The sequence below is a fragment of the Amblyomma mixtum genome, chromosome 1, assembly GCF_055824585.1.
Source record: "Amblyomma mixtum isolate Tamu chromosome 1, ASM5582458v1, whole genome shotgun sequence".
Taxonomy (NCBI): Eukaryota; Metazoa; Arthropoda; class Arachnida; order Ixodida; family Ixodidae; genus Amblyomma; species Amblyomma mixtum.
The window spans coordinates 33,983,136-34,008,994 of NC_143012.1; the positions used below are offsets into that span (position 1 = coordinate 33,983,136).

The 25,859-nt window shown below is 49.6% G+C and overlaps 1 protein-coding gene across 1 annotated transcript in view; it reads right to left on the reverse strand.

Moving 5' to 3' along the window:
• The window catches only part of LOC149365978 (uncharacterized), a 247,465-nt gene that overhangs the window by 129,374 nt on the left and 92,232 nt on the right, over positions 1–25,859 (reverse strand). Inside the window, exon 3 of the mRNA XM_089547446.1 lies at positions 7,812–7,859. The gene's annotated coding sequence lies outside the window, so the exon portion shown is untranslated. The remainder of the gene's footprint in view (positions 1–7,811; positions 7,860–25,859) is intronic.

Sequence of the window (25,859 nt, forward strand, 5' to 3'; positions counted from 1 at the left end):
TACTACTACTACTACTACTGCAACTACTAGCGGTATTGCTGCAGCCGGTTGGTGCAAGTGAAGGATTCGACAGACAGCAAGAGTATTCCGAATCTGGAATGCGACGCGATTGTGGCACCGCGGCAGAGAGACGCTCGACCGAACGGCAACGGCGCTTACCATTATGAGGCCGCAGGAAACGCGATAAGGCGTCCACGCGCGTTTGAAAAAATGCTAAAAGAGAAAAGCTTGCCAAAGTCGCCCCACGCATTTGACCGACACTCATTCGCAGAGTAAGTTTAGCAGGGCTTATGAGCTCTCTTAGAATGTGCGCTATGCTTGCCCTGCAAGGCAGAGAGGAAAACCGCGATTTTTTTCTGTCATTTCTCTTCCCTCGCAAGAAGACTATGGTAGAACACATGTGCACCTCTGTGTAAACGCGTGTAATGAACAACTAAATAAAATGCGATAAAAAACAGGAAGCTTCAGTACAAGCCTTAAGTTTTCGTTTTAATGAACAAACTTTTTTTTTCCCCTAGGCCTCACTAAGTGAAACGAGGTATAGTCGTCTCTGCGAAATGGGTCACGAAAACTGGTCCGTTAATTTTTCGCCGCTAGTGGCAACAAAGTAAAAATAAAACACATAACAAAACACGGGTGTAAACCTGCGTAAGCACGTGTTATAAACATGTAAAAAAGCGATAACAAACAGAAGCGCTTAGTTCATGCATTAAATTTTCCTCGTAAGAAAAGAAAAGTATCCTAACATTTCTTCGCGGTTCAACAGCGGCCGGTACAACAAAAAGCGGCTGCTCAAGACCAGGCCGCACCCCAGGTGCCCCAGATTTAGAACGTGCATTACGTCACGAACTTCATCCCATACGTCGTCAGCCGGCAGCTTCGTGAAGCGTTGCAGCCGCTGCAACGTCGGGTCTCATTAGACTCAACGCGATCCTCTATCACCCGTCACCAGAGAGGACCGCTGAAACACAGCTATAGCGAGCGCCCTAGCTCCATAACCCTCGGTAACGGTTAGATTTGCGGAGAACCATCCTTTCTTGTTACGGAAGCCGCAGTGACCACCCCACTTCCGGCGCCAACGTAGCCGGGGGGGGGGGGGGGGGGGGGGGGGGGCTAATTTAGTGTCACTCGCAATTTCCTCGCTCGTGGCGTATATACCCGATGGACGACGGTCCGGCGCCCGCGTTCCGACGGCCGTAATTTCATCCGGCACTGCAGCGACTCGCGCTCACAGCCTGGCCGTGAGCCATTCTTCCTTATTCTGCATCCGCCATTTTCATTTTCTTTCCTTCTCCGTGGAAACTGTTCGTCGTTTTTTGTTTGTTATTTTTTCTATCGCGTCCATACACATTAGATGTATACTTACCCCGCCTGACGTGCTTTTTCCCTCTCTTTTTTTTTCTGCTTTATCGGCGGACACGTTCCGCCCGATCCAGCCGCGCGGCTCTCTCCCTCTCCCCTCCTCCCCCGCCGCGGGCCTGTTATTGATTACATGCTTCTGATGCGCGCTAAGCTCCGGCGCGCAGTCGTTTATTCGCATTAGCCCGATTAATGGCCGTCGCTTAAAATTCCGCCTCGCGACACGGTCCGGCCGGCAAGCCAGCTCGCCTCCCCTTCCTCTTTCCGTTCACTTTTTTTTTCTTTTTGTCTTTGTTTTCTTTGTTTCGTCTTGCTTTGTCTCCCCCGGAATGTTGCTCGCGTTATTAGCCGGCTCCGCGTCGCGCTCCCCGAGGAGGAGTTCGACGCAGTGGGCGTCGTCTTTTTCAAAAAAAGAAACTTTGTCTGAATTTTAGTCTTTCGACGCCACAAACAGGCTGGCGAAGCTATCCAGCTCGCGGCCGACCAATCGGAGGCCTAGTTGGCCGACTTGTCCCCGCTTCAGGACGGGTTGTGATTGGCTGAGTGAGTTCCACTTCCTCAGGCATAACCTAATCTGGATCCCGGGCCACGCAGGCATAGGGGGGAACGAAAGGGCAGACAGCCTAGCTCGAAGTAACGCATTCCGAGAAGGGCAGTCAAATGCTCCGGAGCTCCGCCTACAGGCTTGCGAGGGGGGATACGCAGAGACCTTGCACTTGCATAGGGGAGCTAGAATTAGATATCCACCACCACACAAAGCCCTAACAAAGGAGGAAGCGACCGGCTGGCGCAGATTACAGACCAACTCCTTTCCTAACCTACACATACTTAATAAGATGTTCCCGACACAATACAGAGCCACCTGCCCTTGGTGCGATGCCACACCTACACTTTATCATATCACGTGGGAATGCGAACGCAACAAAGCATTCCACCAACACGAACACCCGAGTGCGGAGCAATGGGAGAGTCGGCTCACCAGCGGCGAGCTCGCGACCCAAAGGGCCTTAGTGCAGCACGCGAATGATGCAGCACGACTCAGTGGAGCCTTGGAATATGGGTCCACCCTTGCTGACGAGAAGCCTCAAGCCGCCAGCGCCAGAGAAGACGACGGAGACTTCACAACCGCGAAACCCTTGAAAGATCCAATAAAGTTTTCACTCACTCACTCACTCAGGTGTGTAGGTCTCCGTAGCCTTCTTCACTTTACGTTGACTTCCTATCATGTTTCCGACCTTCTCTTGATGGTCCCGTATACTCTAATATAAGCCCCCACCCCCCATCCCTCCCGTTTGAGTTATATACGCATATATTACATCAAGAACAGCCGCATTCAGAGCAAACGCAATAGTGGCCCCCGACTGGCCAACCAACAGGTTGCCAATCAACATAACGCTTGTTTTATTTTCTTAATTAACAGTAGAAAAGGAAGTCAACCGAGTGTCAGCCCTTGTGGCGACACATTATATATAAGACGCCGTGTTGCAGTAGTGCAGTTACCATCCTACACTGTGAACACAACCTGTTAGCACAAGCCAACTAAAGCTTATACATTCGAACTCATCTAACAACCTTGTTTCCCGACCGACCCTATATATCACATCCACCTACGTACCTAACGAACGGCGCAGTTCCTTGCAACGAGTGCCGAGGACTGGGCGCCTGATTAGTTACCGCGGTAGCCCTCCACAACACTGCACCGCACTAGCGAAGCCCAACGGGTTTACACACTAAAGTTGTCCACGAGGAGCAGTCCTCTTCGACCGTCGTGCTAGGTTTTCCGCGTTCCACCCGTCATTGTTCCTGTTCTTCCGTTCCTCGCTGGAACCCAACCCGTCCTCTTATTAATCACAACGAGCGTGGTACGCACTTACCCGCGCCACGGGACACCGAAAACACGAAAAACACAAAAAAAGACCAGTAACAACACTACAGCCAGCAGCAGCAGTCGCAGCGATCGTTTAACGCTAATGACTGCGCGCTGCATCGAGCTACCGGAGAGGAATCAATTCGAGCGAACTCCATCTACAACTGGGCGAGTCGCGCCACGAACTGAATTTGCGTGTCGCGTATAGCGGGTTGGTTCTCTCGCGTCGGCGCCCGCCCCTGGTTGGTTAAACGTGCGACTGCTCTCCGAACTGCGCGCGCTAATTCGCCCGATGTCAGCAATGGCGAACGCGGTGGCTAACTTGCCCGGGTAGCAACCACTAATAATCGTTAACAGGCGAACGTACACGGGCAAACGAAGGTACGAATAATTAAATCGTTACAAGCGTGCAGCGGGAAACCAAGTGCGCTTACGGCTCTGAGCGGTGGGGCTGCAGGATAGCGAGCACGCTCGGTGGGGTCTTCGGCCGCAACAGCGGCCGAGATTAACAGGCTTATGAATCTAAGTAACTTGGAATGGCAAACTGGGTAGATTGGCACTGCATGTTTCTTTCGCTAAAACGCAAAGTATAAATGAGCACATTCTTGTATGTGTGCGCGCGCCTGCGTGTGCGCGTGTGCGCGTGTGTGTGTGTGTGCGCGTGTGCGCGCGTGTGTGTGTGTGCGTGCGTGCGTGCCTGCGTGTGTGTGTGTGTGTGTGTGTGTGTGCGCGTGTGCGCGTGTGCGCGTGCGTGTGTGTGTGTGTGTGTGTGCGCGTGTGCGCGTGTGCGCGCGTGTGTGTGTGTGTGTGTGTGTGTGTGTGTGTGTGTGTGTGTGTGTGTGTGTGCGCGTGTGTGTGTGTGTGTGTGTGTGTGTGTGTGTGTGTGTGTGTGTGTGTGCGTGCGTGCGTGCGTGCGTGCGTGCGTGCGTGCGTGCGTGCGTGCGCATCTGTTGTCCTTACTTTGCTCACCTCTACTTTGCGCTTTGTTCAAGAGGCCCTTGTCCAAAACTTGGACGTGAGGTGTGCCGTTAATTCGTTTCCCTCATTTGGCTAAACTTGAATCAACATTTGCGAACAGTATTCGGGCCTAAGTAGCTTTGAAAAATTACTGTGTACGGGCGAATATAACCTACATATACAAACTCCGCTATATAAGCCCCCGTTAAACATATTCCTAACACGCCTCCAGACAATTTTGCAAACTATTGTGAAATCTTTGTTTTGTTTTGATTTCTTGCCCCCGCTGTAATGCAAATGACGGTGTCGGCGTCCCCTCGTCCTACGTCCTTGACTTGGGCTCGCGAATTTATTAGTTTTTATTCTAGCACTGGGCAACACTGTGTCTTATTTTCAGAGCGACCTTATCCTGAAGCAAAGGCAATCCCTATGGTCCAAAGGAACGAAAATCCAAGACGTCACTTAACGCTGATTAGGAGCGGCGTATGCCTGCACCTAATCACATCTTGCATCCGCTTGTTTGAACTTGTTAGGGGCGTGAAAGGAGGGGGAAAATAAAAAAAATATCAAAACTGCATCCAGGAAAACACCGAGCGGGCATAAAAGAGCAAAGATAAAACGAACAGAAGAGAAGGAAGTCAGCTTCAAGAAGAAACACGGAGAAGAGAAGACGTGAATACAATTACGCGGTCTTTGTGCGAGCCGCCAAAATCCGTTCGCGGAGCGTTGGGAGAAGGCACTGGACAGCGCAGTAACGAAAGCACAAACGAAAGAAGGAAGAGAGAAGAAGGAGAGAGAGATAGGATGAAGGAAGGGAGAACGTGCTGAATTACCTGCGCCGAAACAACGATCACGGCTGACGCGCGCTGGCTGTAGGAAAACACGATAAAAGCGATGTACTGTGACGGGCCTCATTATGGAGGGAAGGCGCTCGCCAGAAACAAAACCACTTGCCGTGACCAATCAGCGTCTTCAAGACTTAACTGCTACGTTGTTAAGGAAGAAAAAATAAAACACTGGTTAGATCGACAGGCAAGCTGGCGCAATTTGCCGACGAAGAGCTGCGATTTCACGCATGTCGTTTGGTGCAGCGTAAATATACTGAGGCAAGAAATACAGAAATAAAAGTGCTCTGTGCACAGAGCTGGAAACAGAGAGGCTCCATCGGTTATTTTGCAAGCAACATTAGAACTTACGGCGAGTAAACAATGATTGGTTTGGTTTGGTTTACTTACTGGGGTTTAACGTCCCAAAGCAACTAAGGCTATAATGGACGCCGTAGTGAAGGGCTCCGGAAATTTCGACCACCTGGGTTTTTATAACGTGCACTGACATCGCACAGTACACGGGCCTCTAGAATTTCGCCTTCATCGAAATTCGGCCACCGCGGCCGGAGTCGAACCCGCGTCTTTCGGGTCAGCAGCCGAGCGCCGTAACCACTGAGCCACCACGGCGGGGAGTAAACAATGATGCGAGCTTCAGCTTTCTGCAATATATACTACAAAAGAGGTTGCAATACAGCATAACTAAAAAACAAAGTTTGCTACAGTTCTAAGCTTTGCCTTGCCTTTCCTTACTTTATTTCCTCATTTTTTTCTTGAAGCACTGAAGATAATACAGCTTGTTATCCAACTCAGAGATTTTGCTTCATTGTATACACTTAAAGGATAAACAGCAGCATCAGCGTTAGTAATTATATGGCCAGCTCTAGATTAAACTGGTCTTTGGGGCGGAATCAGTGATACCATTCACATACGTCGCGAGGCGTGCAAGCACGCATGCAAGCGAATATGCGTACAGCAACTTACTTTTCCTGCAATAAAATAAAATAGAATAGCCCTGAAGGAAACGCTGCAACGTTTGCAGTACCGTACGGCGCTTCCTCTGCTGTCGCTTATGACGGCCGGCCCACATTATCTCAGGCTGTCTGTCTGCGATGCTATCTACGAAGTAGGGACGTTGCTAAAGAACTCGAAAGCAAGTGCCGAACGGATTACGGGTAATTTCTCTCATTTTCTTGAAGCTATTTAAAGCCATCTCCTCTTTCGTAGCAAACAGCCTGAAACCCTTCTCTTAGGCAGCCAGCCCTTCCCATCTTCCTGCATTTAATACAATAGCAATAGAATCGCCGGGCCAAATGCATCGCGTCTTAAAATTCCCCCATTGGACGGGGAGAAGTGACGTCACCAGATCGGAGCATTCCTACTGGCTGGTGGGAAATGACGTCACCAGACGGGAGCACTCCCACTGGCCAGAGGGAAATGACGTCACTTCCGGAAAAGGCATCAATAGCTCCTAATGCTATCTCAGTGCCAACACATAGTGGAATAACGGGTCCTTGTGACTTTGTTTTTATGAATTTGCTTTTGCGTTAACCTAACATCTCTTTCCTTCACCTGTGAACCTCTTCCCTTCCTTTCGTATTTCTCATCGACAGCGTAGCCATGCAGAAATGAAACCTGACGCCGAGCATGAAATACACGCCGTATCAAGGGCTCCATCCTACAGCGGTTCTTTCACCGGGTGATTCTTTTGAACCCTTATCGTTGGCATGGCTGTCGCCGATGATGTGAAACTTGATATCTATCTCTAGACAGCAACGTTAATCCCCGGCTCCTGTATCAGAAATAAGGGCGACCATAGGTAAAAAGACAGAGTCAATCCGCCGAAAGAACGTTGCAAAATACACGCCGAACAAAAACGTACACATTCCTGCGGAAACCAGAGACGCGACGTCTCGCCGGCTCCGAAAAGAAAAGACAGGAGCGCCTCGCCTCAAGCACTACAGGGGCAACGCACTGGCGTGCATTGCTCACGTAGTCTGCCGGTGCGCCTCAAGAGATCGAGGATCTCGCTTAGCCAGTCTGGACCGGCGGTGGTATTTAAGAAAAGGCAAGGGAAAAACAAGGCGTTTCACTTTCACTTTTACTGCGCCTGTTAGCTGCCTGTTCCGAGGACGGCGCCCCTTTTCGGGCCCGCATAGGTCGTCGGCGAGCTTCTGGTTTCCAGGGCGGCCTGCAGTCGGGTACTCGACGTACTCGGTCTGACTGGCGTGCCGAACGCTAATGTTACAGGGAACGCCCATTCGCGTGCTTGAACCGGACTCGGCGACCTGGGGATCAGCGGCCGTTGCCATGGTTACGGGCGCTCTCCTGTCACTTTCGCCTATTCTGTGCAACGCCGCGACGGAGGGTGGACACGTGCATGCTGTTCGCCTTGCCATTAGATGAAGTTCAGAGAATTGAATGATTTAGGAATTTAATGAAAATAAATTCACTGCCATTAATTCTTTCTATTTTTATATTTCCCCTCAATACAACGCCGAAACTTCAGAGCCCGTTCGCTGCATTTGCGCTCTAGGAAATGCTGTGCCTTTCATTAACTCGGCTCCGTAAGGCACAGTAAAATGAGGAGAGTTGACCAAATGTTTAGGGAAATCGCCCAAGGTGGAGTAGATTTGTAATAAGGGAGTAATTACTCATTGACGCCCACCCGAGCTCAACCATACGGCTACAAAGGAAAGCTATACAGCTTTCCTTTGTAGCCGTATGGCTGCGCTCGGGTGGACGTCAATGAGTAATTACTCCCTTCACACAAAATGAAAAGACTAGAGAGATATTCAACTCACCTAGACTTGTTAGTCGATAGACTTCGGCGGCCGATGAGACGGCAGCACCTGTAAGAGTAAATTAAAATTATGAATAAACAACAGTGAAATTCCATAACAATCACTGTTTTACGTGTTTTACAACCGCTGCAACCTTGCGGCTTTAGCATACACATCAGTTTTGGGCGATAAACAACTTCATATAATCTTACTTAACCACCAGTGATTATTAATAACATGATCGAAGGGTGCATATCAAATATTTACTTTGCAGAATGTTCAGCGCTCTCAGACGAGCTGAGAACTAATACTGAGGCAAACAAGGCACGTTAAATTTATACTCCTTGACTTCGAAAGATACCATCATCCTCAGCCTGACCACGCCCACTACAGGACTAAGGCCTCTCCCATACCTCTCCAATTATCCCTATCCTGTGCCAGCTGTGGCCATTTTATTCCCCGTAAGATATAGTTTAGAGAAACCTTAGTACGGCATAAAGGCGCTAAGTTGAAAGCACAGCGTTCCTCAAAGGTAGCCCGGAGTATGCTCATTAATTTGCACGCCAGGCGGAAGTCATATATCGAGCTCCTTTAGGGGCGTTCCTTACGCCCACTGGTTACGCCACCAGCGTCCGTTCCCAAAATCGCCCGCAGTCCGGAATAACTAACAGCATAAACCGAGCTTTCACAGGGTATAGGGCGCAATAAATAACAGTCTCGTTAGAAAAACCGTGAGACGCAGCAAAACAACGTGACGCAAAGAGTGCACGCCTATTGAAAGTACGCGGAACCCCTCGTTAAGGGGTTCTGGGGACGGGGAGGGGGGCGGCCAGTGGATGCCCGTGACGGTCAATCATCCGCTAAAGCCGTAGTGGCCACGTAAACTCTTTTAATATGCAAGCGTTAATGCTTTCTTATATACGCGCAAATAGCCACGCTTCCGATGCGCACGCGTATGCCCAGGAGAGCGGTCGCGATCGTTTCAATTAGCGGCGATAGAGCGCCTTCAGCCCAACCGGTTCTCGTGGGTAAACAGAACAAAGAAACAAAAGCCCCGAGCGTAGGAAAAGCGAGCGTTATATTGAAAGAGGCTGCTGGCGTCTTCCACCTCGCAACGTAATAACCACCGAATAGCGCCATAAAAGAGGTTTTATATACAGCTCGCTATAGCGCGAGTCTAAAATGCGCGCGAAAGACGTCCTGTAATTTCCTCACGGAGGGATCGGCGTGCTTTGAGCCGCGCAAAAGCGTGAGGCGTTAGGCCGTCCAGTCTTGAAAGCCAGCAGCCAATCGTTTTTTTTTTTCCACCCCGTCACATACGACTAAACAGTAGCACAAAGCGAAGTAGCAATTGCAGGAATAGTCTTAAGACTCGCGTGGCTGTACACGTTTCTTTTTATAAAAATAAAAAGAAACGAACAGACCTCATTTGCCGCTTTACATGCGCAGCAGTTTCATGATAATAGCCGTGAGGAGTATTTCGGCCGCCTTAGAAAAAGAGCGGGGATGAGCTTTCCTTGATCTTGATGAGGAAGCACTGTGATCGTTCAGCCGTACCGCCCGCCTTGGCACGTTCTTCGGCCTCGTATATCTCAACACTTAGAATCAATAGTCTCAAAAGGTGTAGGTTATGAGCTGTTGAAGTTGCACAACTATAGCCCGCATTTCTTCATAGCTGATTACAAGGCATCATTATGCGTAGGTGAGGCAAGAGAGGTAACACAGTCGGAGAAAGCTAATGAAGTCCATCGTCCATCAGAACAAACTGAGGCTTTCTCCGACAAAGACTAGAGACGTAGGAACGTGTACACAGTAAGATCCCCCCCCCCCCCCCTCCAGAAAAAGAAATAGTAAGAAGGTCCCAGCGAGTACAGTATGTCTTATTCCGTCAATAAACGGAGTGACAATGCACGACTCTTGCCGAGCATCAATTTCGACCAGAGCGTGAGAAGAACGTGTCATCAGCGTATAATGAAACGAGAACTGGACAAATGAAGCGCTAACAAAGAAACGCACAGATATTAAACGCCAGAGAGGAAATACAAGTGTACTTTATTAACATTGCAACAGGCGTACCGATATTAGCGCTTCAGAAGCACAAACGAGCTGCTGTGTACGTTGAATCTCCCTCAGCTAAGACATGCTCGTTTCGCTGTTTCCGTTTGAGATGTCCTTTTAGCATTTCATTCGACGGCAGTACGTACAACCGGCGTCAAATGACTGCACAGTGCAGAATGCATGAAAAAAACCCGAATAGTACAGCGCTCTCATTAAGTATGTCCTGAAATCAGTGCACAAAGAACACGATGGTATACATCAATTCGGCAGTCAGTCGTACCCGCCTAATCGTCTTGCGTTTGGTTTATTGGTTTCTATGCACCATCCTGTTTGTCTATGGGCGCAATGTTATGAAACCGGATGCTTGAGACTGTGTAAGGCAAAAATTCATTTTACAGACAGTGCACGGTGATTACTGCAGAAGTTGACGGACCAAAATAAGCCAGTAAGCAAACGACCTGTTCAATTGTAAATACAGATGGACCTCATTATAACAAAATTGAAGGCACCCGGCGATTACTTCGATATAGGCTTATCTTCGTTATAGCAAGTGTTGACCGAGCTTCCAAGGGGAATCGTCATTCTTTCGTTATATCCATTATTTCGTTATAAAGCATTTCGTTATAGCGAGGTTCGGCCGTACAGCAGTCCACAGACCTGTGTAGAGCGCTCGAACTCCGCGCCGTCTGCACTCCGCAGTGCGCAGAGTGACGTCTAGCGGCAGCGCCTGGTTCGAGATTGTGCATCTTTTAGTATCGTCTCGGCATCAGACCCGCGCTATCAAAGAACCAGGAGATTCCGCTAGACGACGCTGTGCGCGCCAGCTTCAGAGCTAGCTTGAGAGGCCTATACAATGTTTTTTCCCACAAACCGACACCTCGCAGGAAAGCGGCCATATTTGTCCCGAACATATCTGTGTCCTGGCTGCAGTCTTGGAAATCATACCATGCTACTCTAATCAGTAAATAAATCTCCGGACTGATTCGTTTTAATGACACCCGAGCCCTGCTCCCGCCGAAATTCCTATACCGTACAGACGACACATTTCTGGCTTGCTTACCTACCCGTTTTTTCGTCAATGTTTGTTGAAAAACAAGGAAAGCTATTGCGTTGGCAGTGATCACGAACGCACCAAATGCTTCACCAAACACGATGAGTGCATAGTAGAAGATCAACCACTGCACTGCACTTCAATATATGCCAGCAAAATATATATATATAGATCCACAATGTAGTCAGCACAAAGGGGAGGCGGCACCACGCGTGCGAAAGTGCACAGTACGGGCCTGAATGATGGATGGCGAAGCGTGCATTCACCCTGTCGAAGCCGCAAGGGAAAACGGGGCGAGCCACGGCGTTGTTCCTCGGAGGAACGATTGAGTGGACAGAGGGCGCCACAGGCTGACCTGCGAGTAATCGGTTTCTCTACGGTCGGCAAAGCTACAGACGGAAACCCCACCTCTTCTAGTACCCCCGGCAACCGCGAGGAAGTTACGCGCCTATAATGGATTTTGAATAGCGTTGCATATTGCATTCCGCACTCAATTTGCATACAGCGCACAACGCGTGTACAGCTAAGAATCCAGACTTATTACTCATATCTTTTTAGTGCGGAGACGCAGTCATATCCTTCTCCTTTCATCTCTGGAGTTTTCCCCTTCATTTCCTTTTGTCTTTACAATCTTGTCTTTCACGTAGAACACCCGGAGGTTGCTTAGCGTTAGTTGCGACACTTTTCGTTATGTGAAACGCCGCGCGAGTTTCTCTCTTTCTCCATGCATGGCTGCCGCCGAGTAATCAGACCTCTGGCATCCCCCTCTCCCTTAACCTCTCTTACAAAGATGTTGCTACGATGCATCTGCATTTTCTCTCCTTCTCACCCTTCCGGACTTCCTTAGAGAAGTGCCGGCGCCCTCACGTGCTTCTCTTCAAAGCCTTTTGCGGTGCATCCAAGGCGACAATGAGCCGGGCCGAGCTGCCTAATTATCGCGGCTCCCGTTCAAGAAGCGAGAATGCCTGCCTGCCTGCCTGCCGGCCTCGCAGTCCTGAATACGCAACTAAGGAAGGGGAGGGGGGGGGGGGGGGCGGGGAGTTCCTCCGGTGTGAAAGACCCACCTCCGCTCTTTTCCCCTGCTGTGTTTGTTTTCCCTCGCGCTGCCGAAGACGTTTTTCGCTCTTAAAGCGTCCCTCTCTGTGAGGGGCCATGTTTTTTAAGAGGGCCGGAGTAACGAACTGGACCGGTTCTTTGAATGCTCGCGCGCGCGGTGTCGCAAGCGAGTCGAGAAGGGTCTGTTTGCGGCGCAGTTTCGACGAAGAAAGTACAGGGCTCCCTGTAATGGATGGCCCGTCCATTCAGAGCGCCGCAGCCAAGCATGCGCGCGAGCACAGAGGAGGCGAACGCCATTTAACTCACTCTCGACGGCGCCAAGCGTGCTCTGAAACGGCAGGGGTCGCGTGCGTCGGACGCGCTGGTCAGTGACGCAACGGACATGTACCGGATAGCGACCCGAGGATGTGCCTTTTAAGGCGGAAGCCTTTAATGCCTCATCGTTGTAAGCAGAAGTTGTCGACAGAAAATGTCACGCTTTTCAGTTGGTCGAAACGGTCGTGACGTCACAGTGCGCGAATTTCAAAGGGGGCCAATTGCACTTTGGCTACTAACCATGCAACCAATTAAAGGGATCGTATAGTGATGCTCCAAGTTAGTGGGATTTACTTAACCAATTGGCCTTTCTAGTCAGACCAGATAAACAAATAAAACAGAGTAGGAAATTTTCCGAGCTTGAGAATCGAACCCCGGTCTCCGGAGTGCGAGACGAGCACGCTACCACTTCGCCATGCCAGCTCGATGGTTTGGAATGAACAAAGGTGCGTCTAGTGACTACGGTGTCTTCGTTCACTCCCATCTTCCTCCCTTCCCGTTACGGCGAGGTTTAGGTGTACACCGAGATATGCGAGACAGATTCATTTCCTTTCCTCAAAAAAAACATTTTCAAAGGCATACGGTGTCTGAATAGGGTGTCTTCGTTCACTCTCATGTCCCTCCCTTCTTCCGGTGAGGTTCAGGTGTCCACCGATATATGCGAGACAGATACATTTCCTTTCCTCAAAAGAAATTTGCCGACCAGCACGGCCAAGTTCCGCCACGGCTTGACTAGCAACCCAAACCGCAGCCTCATGGACGAGTTCAGGCGTCTAAACGAGCATCGCTTGACTACAATCACCCAGCGGTGCAATGCGCTCATGGAAGCATCACAGCTTCCACTAGCTTGTGTGAATGTACGTTCACTGTCGCTACACGGTCAAGACGTCGCACATGACCATGTCTTGGCTCGGTGCAAGGTTCTCTGTCTAACTGAAACATGGATGAATCCCTTGGTGGCACCAGTTGAGATCAAAGGCTTTCACTACGTTACAGGAGCAAGTCGTGCTTCCAACCAAGCAGCGGGAGTTGCCATTTACGCGCACCCAGACGTCAACCTAACACCGCTACAGTTTGACGACTTGCACTCTGATGTGGGGGAAGTGTGCGGTGTCAAGCTCGAAAGTGGACTTAACGTGGTGTGCGTCTACTTGTCACCTCACATATCCCAACGGGCTGGCCATGAATTCATGGGACGAGTGCTACCAAGCTGGTTCAAGTTTGGCCCAATGATAGTGGTAGGAGACTTCAACCAGGATGCCAGAACGCATCAAGACCTCCTAGATGGAATGCAGAAATCTCTGGGTCTGCACTTGTCTACTGCACGGGACAAAGCTACCACCAAGTACGGAAGCTGCTTGGATTTGGTCTTCAGAACCCACCCCAGCGTCAAAGATCTAGACTACATATCACTCCACTTCAGTGACCACAAGGCGGTAGTAGTCGACGTAGACCCGATCAAACATAAAGAATTCACCGGGCACGAGCCATCTGCGGAAATCTCCCCCGACCTAAACTTTGAGGAAGTCGTGGATACAGCCGAAGTCGAAGAAGCAGATAAAGAGACGCATTAGGGGAGAAGTGAAACGCGCCTCTGAAAGTGTGTAGTTTTAATGCGCAGTTAAAGATACAGCCAAATAAAACACTAGTCAATAACAAGCAGTCTCTCAGTCAATGCCTAATAGTGCTCCAGGAAAGGCTTCCGCCTTGAAGCAGTTTAGTGTGCCAAAGTGCCCCCTGAACTTTTCCTTGAGTTTGTCACGTCCAGCATTCGGACGCAACGTTACGGGCGGGGCATCCTGTTGAAGTATCGGCGGTGAGACCGGCCATGATGAAAGTAATCGAGACTGCAGCTCTGAAAAAACCACAGCGGTGGCCTAGTCGTTTTAGCATCCGCCACAGTCTGAGCATCCGTGATGTCCTTTTTGTAAAAATGGACATCAATGAAAGAAGAAAGAAAGAAAGAAAGAAAGAAAGGAAGAAGGAAAGGAAGGAAGAAAGAAAGAAAGAAAGAAGGAAAGAAAGAAAGAAAGAAAGAAGGAAAGAAAGAAAGGAAGAAAGAAGGAAGAAAGAAGGAAGAAAGAAAGAAAGAAGGAAAGAAAGAAAGAAGGAAAGAGAGAAAGAAAGAAGAAAGAGAGAAAGAATGAAGAAAGAAATAGCGAAGAAAGAAAGAAAGAAAGAAAGAAAGAGAGAAAGAAAGGAAGAAAGAAAGAAAGAAGGAAAGAAAGAAAGAAAGAAATGAAGAAAGAAAGAAAGAAAGAAAGAAAGAAAGAAAGAAAGAAAGAAAGAAAGAAAGAAAGAAAGAAAGAAAGAAAGAAAGAAAGAAAGAAAGAAAGAAAGGAAGAAAGGAAGAAAGAAGGAAGCCACAGCCACGAAGGTAATCGCGTTTTCGAAATTCTAAAAACTGATATGGCTGGTTAGAGAGTTGGCGGCATTAGAATTAGGTTACTCGAGTGCCGTCAGGTACCTACGGGTGTTACAATGGGTACAAGCTTTCCCCTGGTCCGGTATTCGGCTTCTTTGGGGTGAGATGCTAGGGAAATGGGTCTTTGACCCCACCTTGAGCAGAAGAAAAAACACTCGTGCCATGGCTCCCTTTGGCCACAGGTGCCCTGGCGCCATGAACATTCATCAACATCATCAGCTATGAAAGAAAGGGATGGCAAGAGGATGGAAGTGACTGAGATGAGGGTGCTTAGAGGGAAGTGAGGATTTGCCAGAAAGGATCCGTCATGGAATCACCTTAACAAGGAGTACGGTATTGGTCGCAAAGACAGCAGCGAAGCTATAGGAGTCAAAGCTCTACCAGTCTGGTCACGTGACAAGACCCAAGCAGCGCTGGTAATCGGCCCAATATTGGAATCGTAGTGGCAAATGCCGATCCTGCAAAAGACCAGATTGAAACCATCTATTTGCAATATTATGGGCCGATTAGCTGTGCTGGTTGGGGAAGGGATGAAGAAGTTTGGTCACGTGACGAGAGGGGATGAAGAATTTGGTCACGTGACGAGAGGGGATGAAGGATATCTTGAAATATTAGTGTTAAGGATGGACGCGGAAAAGAGAGATAGCAAGCAGACGACCAAACAGGAGATGCAGAAAAGCGGTGCTGGTATCTCTTAGGGGGGAGTTATCAACTGAGACAGCTCACGTCTGGAAGAAGAGGAACACAGCCACGAGAAACAGAGACCACGCAGAGTCAAGTTGGATGAGTTGAAGGAAGAAGTAGGTTCAGTGAAAACAAACGATAAAATACAGGGACTTCTGAGACCTCTTCTGGCGTACACTTATTATGGAACGCCAGCATGCGATTGCAGCCTGCTTCTATCCCCCTAGCCTTAGCAGGGCGAGTTGTATATTGATAGCAACCTAACAACTATTCATGCTGAGGTGATGTTGAGCTTGTTGAGCTTTTATGAGTAGGCTCAACATGTCATGTTGAATTTGGGTCGGGATCAGGAAGGACCTATGTGCATATAAGCAGAGAAGACAACGCAACACGATCCAGTGCACTTCCTCCTTCATTCGTGCGTGTGTATAGTCTCACTGAGTGCAAGCTCCGCAAGTAGGAAGCTACTTTTTAAAAGCGTGTCCCAGCGTTATACCCGCTCGCCGCCTTTCATGAGAATTAATCTCGTGTTTTTTTTTTTTTTTGCCGACTCATTTGCATATCCTTTCTTACATATATTCCTCTTTTCTAGGTCTTATGGTCTTAGACACATTTTCCTCAAACCGACTTCTTTTACTGCACTTTGTGGCTACGATTCACGTTGAATTTTTCCCGGTGAAATTCTGCTCGCTTCTCGTGGAGTATAACTACATCGGCCTTGCCTGTAAGGTCTATAATTTATCTGCACTCCTTTCCGTGCCCGAGTCATTTTAGATACAGAATTCTATGTTCATTGCTCCACTTAAGGGCCCGTAAAATAATACCGTTACCTCGCATATACAAACATGCATAGGCATGGCATATAAACATGCATATGGATACAGCCATGGCATATGAAAACGTTTCATTCATGGACTAGCGAAAATAACGAAGCCTCTAAATAAGCAGAGAACTTGGCAGCGTACTTTCAAAAACTACGGGCCAAACGGAGCAAGATTAAAGCGTCGTTAAGCTTGAGGGGTGAAATGGCGTCCACAGAACAACAACAAAAAAATGCAGCGGCAAGCAGTTGTTGCACTAAGAGGTCATTACCATGTCATCAGTGGTCATAATCGTCGTTTGCACACCATGACACACTCAGCGTACATTCATCCTCAGCGCTGATGGTGTCGACACATCTCGACAGTCTGACGAGCACGTCCATATATATATTTTCAACATCGGCGACCGAAGTGTACGCTGCGATGATTTTCGGTAGCAATGATTACTGCTACCCGGAGTGACCGTCAGTATTTTGTCGACCGTCAATGCGTACTTGACCATTCAAGCCGGTCGTCAATCCATGCCCCTTGTTCTCTGAAAATATACACCGGACACTCCTGCTACGTTAATCTCGACTCACGTGGCTGACACATGTAATCGAAGACGGAAACACGCCGGCACCGGGGCGTCTTCAGCAGCAGTGCTTATCTCTATAAGAGTGACGAGCACGCGTTTTCGCGGCGCCCTCGCGATTTCGGGATTCCTTCAGTGACCCTGGCCTCCCGAGCCGTTCGCCTGCCCGCGGCCTTGTCCGGGCTCGTTCGGGTCTCTGCGGGTCGAGTCCGGCCTTCGTCGCGGCGTGATTTCCATCCAGCCCAGCCCTGTCCCGCTGGTTACAGGGCTGGTTATCGCCCGCGTCTGCGGGAATGTCTTCTTTGGGGGCGTCTCCCCCTGCCTCGCCCTCGGGGCGGGACCAACCTGTGGTGACGCTCCACCGCATCTCCCCGGACCCCAGTTCTGGCTCCGGGCAGTCGGGCGCGGGTGCTGCGACGCCCCGCTCGGAGTTCTCGGACGCCGGTGACAATTTGCTCGCAGGGGTCCCGGATGTCAACCTGCGGCCAACAGTATTTTGTCGACCGTCAATGCGTACTTGAACATTCAAGCCGGTCGTCAATCCATGCCCCTTGTTCTCTGAAAATATACACCGGACACTCCTGCTACGTTAATCTCGACTCACGTGGCTGACACATGTAATCGAAGACGGAAACACGCCGGCACCGGGGCGTCTTCAGCAGCAGTGCTTATCTCTATAAGAGTGACGAGCACGCGTTCGGCAGCCTCCGACAGGTCGGACAACTCCGCGACATCTCCCGCGCGAACGGTGACCTGGCACCGACATTCAAGGAAGAACAGAGAAAAAGAAGTCGCTTTAAACTTGGGATCCTATGGATAGAAAACTCGAAAAACAGCTGCGAACGGAAACAAACGCCACTCTTATCAGCACACACACACGCTCGCACGCGCACTAGGTCGCGCCTCTAAAACGAGCGCGTCTTCTAAACCGCCTGAGATAGCAGCGAGCACACATAGAGAGCAGCATTCGCGTATACGCAAAACCGGGCGCCCCACTCGCTTCAACGAATGCTGAGGAAAACTGACCGGTGCGAGGCGCCCGCTGTATCCAATTGAAGATTATCTAGGGTGCTACTCCTTGTGGAGCAAGCTTTGGAGCCTTCTATTCAGCCTTGCGCATCGGGTCACTACCTCAGAAGAAATAAAACAAAAATAAGAAAACACACAGCCACACCAGTTGAGAAGAAGCGACGAAATGAATGACTCCCAAGGGGCAGACTTCCAGCGTGTGCAACCCTTGTTTAACACAGCGGAAGCTTGCAGCTACGCCAGTGATGTTATATAGGAGGCGAGCACCCATGGGTCTTTATACCAGCGACCCCACGACACCCCTCAAAGCACCCCCGTACTTTGAGGGGTTCTCTGAACAGGACAACGCTGGTGCTTTGCGTGGCAAGCGGCACTTTTGGGCGACCTGCATAGGAAGCAGAGCAGGCGCGTGCCAGGCTGTGCACAGTCCGTGCGATCGAAGCCGATATGTATAAGAAATGCGGGAGCCGCGGAAGAGTGGTGTGCTCGGGCGCCCAACCATATCACTCAATGATAGGGACCCCTGTGAGAATGTAACGCCGTACAAAGCAAAACTCGTACCACATGGAGAATGCCAAGTGCTTTCTTTTCCATTGTTAGCTGCAATGGAAAAGTTGCATTATTCAAGGTCGCGTTACTATAAACCACAAAGTCGTTCAAGTGGGACCAGTGGGTGGTACCATTGGTACACAGAAAATGGACCACCTAACTGTCTTGGAATGTTCGGACTGGTATCAAACGATTCAGCGCGTTACGGAACATAAAATTACTAGTCGAATCAAAGCGTAGCGCATCATAGGGATTCGCACCGACGGCCTTTGATTCCTCAACCCGTGACTTCTTGAAACTTCGAACGTCTCTTACAGCCAAACTAATTGACGTAGGACATTCGAAGTGATGGCATACAATTAGTCTTCTTTCGCTATATACGTTGGCATCAAAAAGTAGGTATCCGTATATAACGAATATTTGTACCACATATAGCGAAGGTGGCTAATGACGCAATATTCGTTCGATGCTGCTAAAGCTCGATACTTATACGCTGCCTCACCGTTTTGCACTTGTTCTTCTCTTCATTCAGGACTAAAAGAGAATGAGAATGGCGATTAAACGCAGTGATGATAACTATGCTGGTTTTCGTAACGGCAACAGCCATGGTTTTTTTCTTATATTCCTATCGAGAGACGCTTATCGCACGAAAACGCTAAAATCAAACGAGTTGATTCAATAAAATATACAGCCCTGGGGCTACATTTGACACGATTTTTTTTTTCTCAGCCAATTCCTTCATTCCTTTGCCATTGGTAGATGCCGGTTCGCATTAACGCTAATACCTAGTAAGCAGTGTCTGTCGCCGGTTACGATACTAAAGCCTGAGCCAGCAAATGGCAAGCAGACCACGTAACCAATCGAGCTAAAAACTGTCACACTACACAGTAGAGATTCTGAATGCGCTAATCTTTTAACCAGTGCGGGAAATTCAACGCTCGTCGTGCTGCAGTTCTCACCTCTAAAAACTTCAACCGAGAGTGACGTTTAATGAGCAGCGCGAAAGCCCACGGGCGAAGGAAGGTCTGCGTTGGTGGTGGACCTGGTGGTCCCGGGATTGGAGCAGCCCTTGGAAATACAAATCGCGAACAAAGACTTAGGAAGCCACTTATTATGATGCGCCGCCCATCTCGTGTTCCTGCTACTGCCTAAAGAACACTTCTTTCCTAAACTGCTGCATGCGGCTATGCTCCGTCAACAGTGCAGTTTGGTCGTAACAGCAAATCTCGGAAATGGGAAAAAATATGTTCTTGCAGCTGCTTAGAGGAGCATTTGTTGACAAGTGGCGAAACGAACCCTACATGGCAGCCAACACTTCGGCACTACCGCTTTGGGTTCGGGACCTCTTTGCTAACCCTTTCGGCGCTACCACTTTGGGTTCGTAACCTCTTTACCGACACTTCGGTGCTACCACTTCGGGTTCCCAGCCTTTTTGCCAACCCTTTCGGCGCTACCACATTGGGTTCGCAACCTCTTTACCGACACTTCTGGTTCACAGACTGTTTGCCAACCCTTGCGGCGCTACTACGTGGAGTTCGTAACCTTTTTGCCGATACTTTCACTTTCAGCGCTGCCACATTGGGTTCGCAACCTCTTTACCGACACTTCTGGTTCACAGACTATTCGCCAACGCTTGCGGCGCTACCACATGGAGTTCGTAACCTCTTTACCGACACTTTCAGCGCTGCCACATTGGGTTCGCAACCTCTTTACCGACACTTCTGGTTCACAGACTATTCGCCAACCCGTGCGGCGCTACCACGTGGAGTTCGTAACCTTTTTACCGACACTTTCAGCGCTGCCACATTGGGTTCGCAACCTCTTTACCGACACTTTCAGCGCTGCCACATTGGGTTCGCAACCTCTTTACCGACACTTTCGGCGCTACCACATTCGGTTCGTAACCTCTTTACCGACACTTTCGGCGCTACCACATTGGGTTCGTAACCTCTTTACCGACACTTTCGGCGCTACCACATTGGGTTCGTAACCTCTCTATACCGACGCTTCGGTGCTACCACTTCGGGTTCACAGCCTCTTTGCCAACCCTTTCGGCGCTACCACTTTGGGTTTCCGACCTCCTTGCCAGCACAAGAAGCCACAAAAAAAGACGGAAAAGACAGCAGACAAACGGCCGCAACACGTTCCGGCTAGTCGGCTAGTACGAAACGGATCGTGTAAGCGAAGCCATTGCGAAAGCGCTTCCGTTTCTCACCGTCGTCTCCCCCTATACACGGCGCTCGCACATCCCGCCGTTCTCCGGTCCACGGCGCGGCGTACAACGCTCAGCCCAAACTGCCATCGCTCAAGACGTTCGAAAAGTACAGCGAAGACTCCACTGCAGCGCATGACCATTCCCACGCAGGAAGACCATAAAAACGAGGTACGAACAGGCGCTGAGCGGAAATCGTACCAAGAAAAAAAATCAATAAAGCCTTTAAATGCGCGAAGAAACCTCGACGAAAGCCCCGCCCACCGAGTCATCTCTCTACACGACCGATGTGGGGGATATAGAAATGTTCCACGGCCAACCAACCGACCGCCATCGCGCTCGCTTCGAGAAGACGACGGCGCAGACCGAGAACGGAAGAAAAAAAAAAAAGACGGGAATGGCTTTTTTTTTTTTCGGCCGTACGCCGCCGTTCACCTCGCTTTCCCTTCGCCCCCGCCGGTCCATTTCGACGCGTGAAAGCGGCGGTGATGGCGGTATCGAAGAACCATTTAAAGACGATTTCGGTCTTGTCGTGATGACGGGACCCGAGAACGGCCACGCCACCGGGGAGAAGAACAGCCTTTGATGACCCGGCAAGACACCGACGTCGGAGGCGTTTGGAGATCAAACGGGCGTATGGGTTTCGTGTCCGTTCCCTCCGATGCATTTGCTGCTTTTTTTTTCTATTCTCGTTTGTTTTCCACTTTCTTCCCTCTTTCATTTTTTGTTTTTCTTTCTAAGCTGTTCAGTCGCTTCCTTTCGAATGCTACGCTCCGTTCATTGCTGCCTGATGCTTCTTACCCACAGGTTTAGGCGTTCCCAATGGCACCTGCTTCCGCCGAACCATATACGATGACGTGACGACTGCCAAGATTGCAAGTGCAGGCTTCCAAAGAGAATTTTTTATTGGCGATACTTCTACCGTAGTAAGAAAAAACCACATAGGCATAGTTGTCGGGACCGCAATACCCCCCTCCCCCCCCCTCTACGCCTCCGAAGTTGTTTGTTAGATTTAATGCGGCGTATACGCATGCAACCGTAGTCACAATTTCATGGAACACGAATCTGCCTTCTTATCTTAAATTTTTTGCATCCAGGGGCAATGATAGAGGCTCGATATCACTCGCTCCGGATCATACTCCCAGTGCCTACATACAAAGACGGCGCTTGAATAAGGTTTATTCCGCTAATATTAAGGCGAAAGCCTTTAATGCCTCATCGTTGTCGACAGAAGGTTGTCAGCAGAGGTGTCACGCTTTTCGGTTGGTCGAAATGGTTATGACGTCAGAGTGCGCGAATTCGCAGTAATGAGGTCACCCACGGGTGCCAGACGCCCCCCTTTGGAGCAGACGACAACTAATAAAAGATAGCTGTCGTCCGCTCCGACAGGTGGCGTAAGGCGTCCGTGGATGACCACATTAAATACCTCATTACTGCGAACAGAGCCCTGGACACAACCTAAATAATCGAAGCAGAGAGAGAGTCGTGCTAAAGAAGCAGTCAAAGTCGGCAGTCAAAGTGTGTAGTTGTAATGTGTGGTCAAAGTGTGTAGTCATATAAAGCACTAGTACAGCACAAACAGTCTCGCTGTCAATGCCAAACAGTGCGCCAGGAAATGCTTTCACACTGCAGCACTTTAGAGAGCCAGAGTGCCCCCTGAATTTTTTTCGTTGCATACCGTTTCGACCGCATGTCCACAACAAAGGTTAAATAAAAACGAGGTCCTGTAAAGGCGACAGTGCTGTGTCTTCTTTCGTTTGAAAGATATCCCTCGAAAGCTCTTACATGTATACCGCGTGGCTTTCCAGCGCACCGGGCCCTTTTAATCAATTCCTACCGCGTCAGGCGACCACCTTCCCCGATCCCTCCCCCCTCCCCGGAGGCACGACGGCGCTGCTCGAAACCTCTTCCTCCTAAGGCCGCGGCATCCTTTGTTCACCGGCTCCTAAGTTTCGGCGGCGGCGAACCGCCCAAGTTCCACCGTTCCGCCGAGCAATTAATTTCGCCAAGACTTCGTTCCTGCTGGATAAATTCTGACCACGCGGCGGGAACCCAGATATATCGCCTCCAACGAAGCGCCATCCTTTCTCCACCTAACAACCCTCCGCTCGTTCTTCTTTTCTTTCTTTCTTTTTTTAGACATGAAAGTCTTAGCGCTCCCAACTTCAACGCCGCGGCCATTCGTTCTCGTCGTAAAGCGGCCGCAAAGGCAGACACCGCACGCGCCGAACGACGACGGTCACAACTTTCTCTTCGGATGCCGAAACACCGCGCCGTGCCGCAATATATACGACCGCACGAACGCGTGTTTTCCCGACTAAAAGCTCTTCCCCTCCAATCTAGCGCTTTTTTCTGGCTTACCTATACACCGCGTCCCTTTTATTATTAGTTTGGGTAGTTTTCGGCCACGTTACCCCGGGTTAGGTGGCTATATAGTCAGGCAAGCTGCCTTCGCCGACGATCTCGTCGGATTACGTTCTTTTCCTATTACGTGACTCGCATGAGTTGCAGTTGATGGCAATATCGAACAATCTTCGGGGCGCGGTTAAGGAGGATTTATTTTAATGGCGCCGACGCGAGGAAAGCAAAGAAGGAATGGGGAAGGTGTATGCGCGAAGCTCATTTTCCTCCCAAAGCGATTTTCGGGTGATTGGCCTCAACCAGAAATTCTTAACCGGCAGGTCCAGGTAATGGCGCAGTAATAAGCAACCGCGCGTGCAAGTGACTTCGAAACTGCGCCCGCACTCTAAACAAAAAGGAGTAAAAAGGGAGTAAAGTTGTCCTCTAGCGATTAAGGGTGCGCTCTAAAGAACAGTTTACTCCCTTTGTGATCCCGTTTTACTCCCTTCTTGAAAGGGCAGTAAACTGTTCTCTAGCGATTAAGGGTGTACGCTAGAAAACAGTTTACTCCCTTTTCGATCTCTTTTTAGTCTCTTTTTGAAAAGGGAGTAAACTGTTCTCTAGCGTGCGCTAGAGGGCACTTTAGTCCCTTTTTACTCCCATAAGAGCGTATTCTTGTTTAGAGTACAGGGGTTGAAATCCGTTGACTGCTGTTACCGCCAAGCGACTGAGCATTTTTGAGGTAAGGTCGTTCAACCGTGAAACTCCAATGTAGAGTTGAGCCTGGCCATTTCAGTCCCAGGGAACTGGAGGGAACTCACTCCCATTAGCTGCACCCGCGGCCGAGAAACTTTTGTGCCAGTGTGTACAAGCAATAGCAAGTGAAGAAACAAGGGGAAAAGTGGTAGAGTTTTAACGTAGTTGAACCGAATAGACGTGCGAAAGCAAGTGTTTAGCATCGTTGGCTAAACCGCTGGCTGGGACTGTTAGCAGTTGATGAAGACGACGGTGTGCAGTGCACAGCGCGAGAGTGTGTTGCAGTTTAATGCGAGGCGTGATCGGCTGCAGCGATAGCATGTATGCTCTCGTGCAGTGGCCACCGAAGCTGATCTGTTAGCGCCGCCGCGGGTTCGCGAAAGCCAGTCGTAGCAATATTTATCTTATTTCTACATGGGCTGTTCCTACACTACGTTTGGCCAAGGTCACCCTCAAGGTCACCCTCTCATTGGCTACGGCTGGCTACGCTCCTCCGAACTTACCCGAGCTTCCTCACATTGGCTGCAGCTTGCCCGACGCTCCTCCGAACTAGCCCGCGCGAGCTTACCAGAGTTACTCTGAGACTTCACACATTCTTGACTCGGATTCGGGTTCGATCCCGGCTGCGGCGGCTGAATTTCGATGAAGGCGAAATTCTAGAGGCCCGTGTGCTGTGCGATGCCAGTGCACGTTAAAGAACCCCAGGTGGTCGAAATTTCCGGAGCCCTTCACTACGGCGTCCCTCATAGCCTGAGATGCTTTGGGACGTTAAACCCCAATAAACCAACTAACCATTCTTGACTGGGCTTGACTTCGTTATGTAGTGCGCACTACAAACCGGGCATGTTCGAGAGGCGAAACTGGTAACACTCATTTAAACACAAAGCCTTCCTAGGCCATTTGGTTAAATGATTAAGGAATGTTTCTTCACCCCTGGTGTAGACACCAGGGAGCTATAGAAATGCGCGTAGATATCAAAAAGAATTAAGCAACACAAGCTGTCTAAGAGATGAAAGTGCGGTGCCGCTACCTGTAGTGTCCTGCCGATGCAACGACCATGCCCACATCCATATATTACTGCGCTGTGCGATACGCGATCAATCGCGATCATTGGAATACTGCGCAACCGGATTACGGCGACCCGTCGAGTTAATCGTCCTGCAATGCTCGCTAGCTGGTCACACTGAATATCCCGGGCAATGAAGATGTATAGATAGCATACTCAATGGTTACGCTTGGGTATTCAGGATAAGGGTTAAGGGTTACACTACGATAATGGTTACGCTGAGCACTAACAGGATGACGCAGGACCAACGCGCTGCTCTCGCTGTGATCCTTACATTGTCGATGCAGAGTGGAAATGAATGAGAAGACAGCGACGCACAGTTCTGCCTAGCGCGCTGGTGCTAATACATAATCAGAGCAATTCTAAAAAATAAAAATAAAATAAGAGCACATAATAACCGTTCAGAGGTGAAAAACCCACCGCCTGAAGTCCATCTCTGCATTGACCTCAACCAGCAAGGTAGCTACCGATAGCATTTTTTTTTTCACACACCGTCATCGTGATCAACATCATAATTCAGCCATTTACATCTATGCAGTGATGTAAAAACAATGTTACCTCATAACGGCAGCGAATCGACGCAAGGGGCGCCACTGAAGCGGAACCGGAAGTAATCGTGAGATCAAGTACATGTAAAAGTATGAAAACATCATGAGATGAAGCATAACCATAAGGAAAGAAGTATATGACGGTGAAGTCATCCCATTCAGCGCCATTTCCCTCGACAGCTGGATCAAAAAACCAACTGAAGGTGAACAGTCATCAAAACAACATCAAAAACGGCCTGAGTGCTTCTCTTATAACTTTTACATTCTTTCATCCTTCCGCAACAGTGATCTCCGAAGCAAGCCTAACTTCTTTCAAAGCTGTTTTGCAATTTCTACGGAGGATGTTTCGGAACTCCTTAAAAGAACAGCGGCCGTAAAGGCAGCGGGGCCACGCGCTTGAGTGCGGGCTTATATAAGCCAGCTCCGTTCTCCTTAGGCGTTTCAATGCGCCAATCGCGCGAGGCGATGACTAAAAAAAGCCCAGACAGAGAATGTCATCGTCGCGCTAAACGGGGCGTTAATCTTAACGCAGAGATTGCTCTTACGCTACGCTGCACGACGGGCTTCGAAGGACGCAAAGCGAGC